The following is a 6,199-nucleotide window of genomic DNA, read 5'->3' on the forward strand; positions in this document are numbered from 1 at the left end:
AAAAAAAATAAATGACAAATAAGTTCTTTAATACATGGATTAAAATTCAAAAGTTAATTTTAATATAGTTGGCAACCGTAGAATTAATCAAATCAATGTTTTTAATTATTTTATATATATTTAGTTAGATATCACATAAATATAATAAAATTGCATATCAAATAGAGATGGATTCTTCATTTAGTTAAAGATTTCAAAAAATGAAATCACTTTCCAAATAGACATAGATTCTTCATTTAAGTTCAAAGATTTTATAAATTATATTATTATAAAATCTACATTTTCTATGGCCTATATAAAATACACAACCATATCTCATTTATCCTTCCATCACAATTCAATTCTTCTTTAATTAAACTTACTCTTCTCTACTAGTGCAACAAAGAAGTACAGTGAAACGTTTGTTTTCCAAAGCCTACATAACCTCTCAAGTCATTTATTATAGATTAAACTCAAGGGTATGTTGTAACGGTCCCAGAAATTCAAAAAGAAATACATATAATGAACTTAGTGCAGAAGCAAAATAAAAGATAAAGGTTAATATCCCTTACATAATAACTTAAAAGTACTAAATAATATCACAAAATAAGTTTTCTAAAAAAAATACGAGAATTAAGAAAAATAAAGGAAACTATAAGGTATCTAGCATCTACTTGCTGTCTTCTTGTGGATTGGGCTCGGGAACCAGGTCCTCCTAATCTGAAATGGTTAAATAAGGAATGAGTTACACTAGCCCAGTAAGGACATCACACTAATCACCGTCACAAAAGTAAAGGTTGGTAGAAAACCGAAAACAACCAATGGAGCAGTAGATTTAAACAAATTCATTTATCAATAATCAAATCATTTACCATCCACTTACCGCAGTGAGATTTATAAAAACAACCTATGAAAAAATAACATTATAAATATTATGAATTCATATATAATCTGTAACATAGCACATATCATACTTTTATATTCAAATCATCAAACAACAATTGCCCATTTTTATCAGCCTACTAGTATCCATGGGGACCCATAGGGGTCCCCACTACACGTGAACCATTCCCCTTAGCAAACTCAATTCTAAGGCCGTTCCCATACCCCATCCGGTATGAGCGCCAAAACAATTAACCTCAATACCCCGTCTGGTATGAGGGTGAAGCGGGCCGTCCCATACCCCGTTTAGTGTGAGCGCCAAAACCATAAAGTCTCCATACCCCGTCTGGTATGAGACAACGTTCACGGTTAGGTTCCCTATGAACCCGGTCCGTCCACCATCTCCTAGGTTATCTAGTGAGACTGTCATCTTATCCATTTATCAAATTACACCCCTTTCCTATTTTTCCTTAGTCTCCGTTACCAACTCAAACATAAATACATAAACAAATAACGTGCATCCAAAAAAGCAAGCATATCTTAGATTCCTAAAATTAAACAGTAGTGAAGTAAGCAGTGATTCATGCATTTAAATCTATAGAATAGATAAACCAGATACCATAATGCATTTAAACTGTAAAATAAATCAAGCAGGAATTGACAGGGAATAATGTCCGATTTCGGGCTCTATTAGCAACCTTAATTAGTTATTCATATCTATTAATTGTACAAAATACAATATTACCATTTATTTAAACTTTAATTCCATGATAAGAGATAGGGTGAGGGGTGGTCCTTACCTGATATGATGCCGAAAACTAGATTTTCACTACACCTACGGGCGGTCCTTGGCTTCCCTGAATTTTTTTTCCAGGAACTGAAATGCACTTACGGTACCTACACATGTCCCAAATAACTGAAAAATTAGACCTAGGGCCTACTCGACCAATTTTGGAATTCTGACACGGCGGCTCTGCCGTGCTCCAGCTCGCGGCGGCGATCCGCATCGAGTTGGCTATTTTTGGCTGAATTCAGCCAAACTTGCATCGGTTCCTGTGAGAAAACACCCTTAGGACCCTTGGTGGGCAAAAAAAACACAGAAAACTGAAACTTACTGTCGGTGGGGCTCTCCGGTGTGGCGGCTCCTCCTACTCACGTCGCAGTTAGGTGTTTTGCTTCGGTCAACCTGTCGAGGAGGAAACGGTGATCACAAAGGTGGAAAAATCACATCGAACGGGAATCAAAAAGGGCCTCATCGGAGGCAAAAATTGAGATACCCCACGGCGGCGTCGCTGCGCTTCGACAGCGTTTTTCGGCCAATTGGCCAGTGCTTTCGCTCTGATTTGGCTATAAGTGGGTTTAAAATCGAATTCTGAGTAAGGGGTAGAATTTTTACCTCGTTTGGTGGCTGAAAATTGCTTCGGTACGGCGGCGGGTGGGGTAGTCGGCTTCCCGGCGACTGGGTTGTCTTCTCTGGTGAGGGGCTCTGGCGGCTAGGGTTAGGGTTTGGGTGCGAATGAGATTATTTATAACCATCCGCTTTTGATCTGAACCGTCCATCACATTTAATCTAGACCGTCCAATCGCGATTAAATAGGAATGAATCCGGGCCGTTTATCACGATTCAATCTGGGCCGTCCGTGCGCGCGGGAATAGATCTCAGCCGTTCGATCGCGCACACGCAGATCGCCCACGTGGCTCCCTTCCATGTGGCCTCCCACGTTAGCGTCTCTGCCACGTGGCACGTCCTGGTTGGCCGGAGCTGCTGATCGGGCAGCTGACGTAGCGTACTTTTTCTAAATTACGTTTTGACCCCCGATTTTCAATTTTTCTTTCAAAAATACCCCCAGAACCCAAATTTTCACATATTTTTTCCAAAATTGTTTTCAATTAAATCCCTAAATAATTTCTACCCCTTATTATTATTATTATTATTATTATTTCTATAAAAATAAATTAAACTAAATTAAATTCAATATATTACTACATAATTAATAATTATATTCATATAATAATTACAAAAATAAAAATAAAATAAAAAGAGAGGGTTGGGGTGTTACATATGTACTTGACCTCCACTCATTCGAAGAAAGGAAAAAAAATAACTTTTTTTCCATTCTTCTTAACCTTCAGGTACAAATATAAAATCTAGATGTTCAATGTTAATATTTGGAGAAGATCTGTACCAGTAAAATCTTAGGGGACCAAAGACCATATTGCACTCATTCCCACTCGGTAAGGCTTCACTTGTGCAATCTATACCAAAATCCTTTTCCATTAATTTTATTGAAGATGCATTTTCTTGGATGGTTATCTTTATGATACTAATTATATGGATAAAATTAAAATTATTACTACATCTTAATGGCTTCAATTTCCTTCACATATCTCACTGGGAGTTTCACCAAAAGAACAAACTTGATATGTTTGTTCTTGATCTATATAAGATTAAGTTTAACAAGATATCAAGGTACAAGTTTGATGAGCATGAAATAGAGCTGGTGAAGTTTTTTCTGAGAAAAAGAATCAAATTGAGAGTTTGGTTCTTGTAACTTTTAAGAAAAAATGCTCTTAAATTTATTGTAATGTTGCCTATTATTATTGCAAGCTTTTCTTTTCCTCAAGAGCGTTGAAACAAGCTCGAATATCTTTTTTCAAGCCTTCCAACAATACTAATCATCTGTTGATTTAAATTTTATATCTAATTGTTCATTTCCTATTTTTTTAACGTATTAAATTGAATTACTAATGACATATGTTACTTCAATATTATTCATTCCATCATAAGAAAGATTTAAAAAAAAAAGAGTTATAAGATGATATATAACGGAGATAGTTTTTAGTGATAGTTAAGACTTTATAGAAACTTCAATAGAAGTTTGAGAAATTATTTTTGCTTGTTTTACCATTTATATTGGAGATACTAATTTTTTAGGCTGAGACGATCTTTAACCATGTGCCACTTTTTGGTGGTGGCTTACTACCAATCTAATTAATAATTTTATCTTTTGTCTCTAAAAAACAATTAATGATCTTACTTTTCTAGGAACCAAGAATTTGAGTGTTAGGAAAAACATCCAATTCTTTAAAAAATTATTATTTTTCAGGAAATAGTATATGCATATATCTAAAAGAAAGTGAATAGTATATCACTAATTTCTACAAAATCAAATTCCTTATTTCATTTAGGGATTTTAGTAAAATTTTCTTAAATAATAGGATTATGATAAATCAAAAAATAAATACAAGGATACCTCATGCTTGTTTTAGATATACTTTATACGTAAAAATTTTACAAATATTAATATGCCTACTTAAACAATATATAACATTATTTTTAGAGAATTTTTGAGATAGAAAAAGAATATACAAATATACATATATATATGTATACATCTTCTATTGTTCTTTAGTTCTCCTCTCATTAATTCTAAAAAGTTTTTTTCCTCTTCTCTAAAACCTCAATTTCAAACACATTTTCAAGTCTAATCATTATCCATCATACATCAACAAGCACTTTTGATAAGAGCATCCAATGCATGGCCACCACAGAACCTGTACAAATGACGACTAGTTAGAGAGCCTTATCTCTAATGACCTCTACGTCCAGAGCCTCTACAGATGCTACCATAAGTACTATAGGAATTTGTGTACTATACAGTCGAAGATGGCACGTGCATCCAGATTGCTATCGAAAGTGGTGATCGAGCTCAGGCCACTAATCAAAAACATGATCAAGTTGTCTAGATTTTATGTACAATCGACATAAAGTTTGAAAGATTAAACTTCTAATCTACATAATCATTAAGCCATAGTGATGATTAGGGGAGATTAGAGTTGTGCATTCTGTATACAATAAATGTAGGTGCGACAGTGATAGTCCATAAAGGGACACTTATAGCAACCAAAGCAGACACAAGAGGTGTATTCTGCATTTTGAAGCTCTTATACACCCTCTACAAATTTTAAGACTTACCTTTTTTTTATTAAGATCAAAGTTTATCTTTTAAAAACACACACATATATATACATTATTCAGCATAACATGTAGTGGATTTGCACATAAATATATATATATACAATAAAAATAATGATAAAGGTTTACCTCTTATAAGGCTAGTCAGGGCACCTCCACCTCTTATTAGCCAAAGTATCCTGGTAGAGCCTGTAATCCCTTATTTTGCAAAAGCAGAAGCGTTGGTCCTTTTTACATCTTATGCAGGTAATGAACTCGCCCCAATCGAACTACTGCTTTGCCAATGAGCCTTGATATGTTGTTTAGGTCTATAGTAAGTTGTAGTAATTGATTTTGTATTTCTATAGAAATAGGAGATCTTGAAGGTATTCTTTATGACCATAAAAGTCATGGGACAAATGAAAAATTGAATTATTTTTTAGTTCTATATAAATAGGAGATCTTGTAGATATTCCTTATACCTATAAAAGTCATCTGACAAATGATAGATACTTAAATAAGTAAATTAAGTTATAAAGTTATAAAATTTATCAGTATCTTAATAACAGTTTATTTTATCACAAGACTTGACGTTTTGGAATAATACACATTAAATTACAAAATACATCTCTCTGCCACTAATTCACCAACTTAATATTAATTTATAATTCCATTTTTTAGATATTTATATTTATATGTATCCATTTATACATAATATGAAGAAAAAATTGAGGTTAATAATTAGGTTTAAGGCTAAAAGTTGAGGTGAAAATGAAGAGTCAACATAATGTGAGGAAAAAAAAAGTTAACTGTGAGCCAAGAGAAAGAGAGAACACATTGACTACTTGAATAGAAAAACTTCCAGCAATGATGAATTTTTTATTTTTAAGCTCTAATAGACAATGTGGTGGAATAATTTTTTTATATATAATCATCTTTTAAAATTTCGTACTAGATCAGTAATAAGTTAAAGATAACTCAAAAAACTTACAAATGTATCACATTAATTAAACTTACAAGATCAATAATGAGTTAAGTTAACATTACAAAGTAAAGTTTGTAGGAGTATACAATCATTTAAAAAACTCATAAGGTGCTAAATATTGTGATAATATAAACTTTTAGTTTACAATTTAAAATGTTATTATTATCGATTTACATTTTTTATATTACATTATGAAGAATGTTATAAGGTAGTTTAGAACCTTCACTAACAATCAGGTCATATTTCTTATGTTAAATTTTAATCGAATTTTTATATTTTGGTATATAAATATATGATTTAAACTAAAATCTTGCACTAAAATAACTAATCATATTATTGTAAAATATAATAATTTTTATAAAAAAACAAATAAATGTATCACATTAATTAATAAAAAC

Source organism: Carica papaya, chromosome 3 (genome assembly GCF_054855325.1).
Source record: "Carica papaya isolate Zhongbai chromosome 3, ASM5485532v1, whole genome shotgun sequence".
NCBI classification, from domain to species: domain Eukaryota; kingdom Viridiplantae; phylum Streptophyta; class Magnoliopsida; order Brassicales; family Caricaceae; genus Carica; species Carica papaya.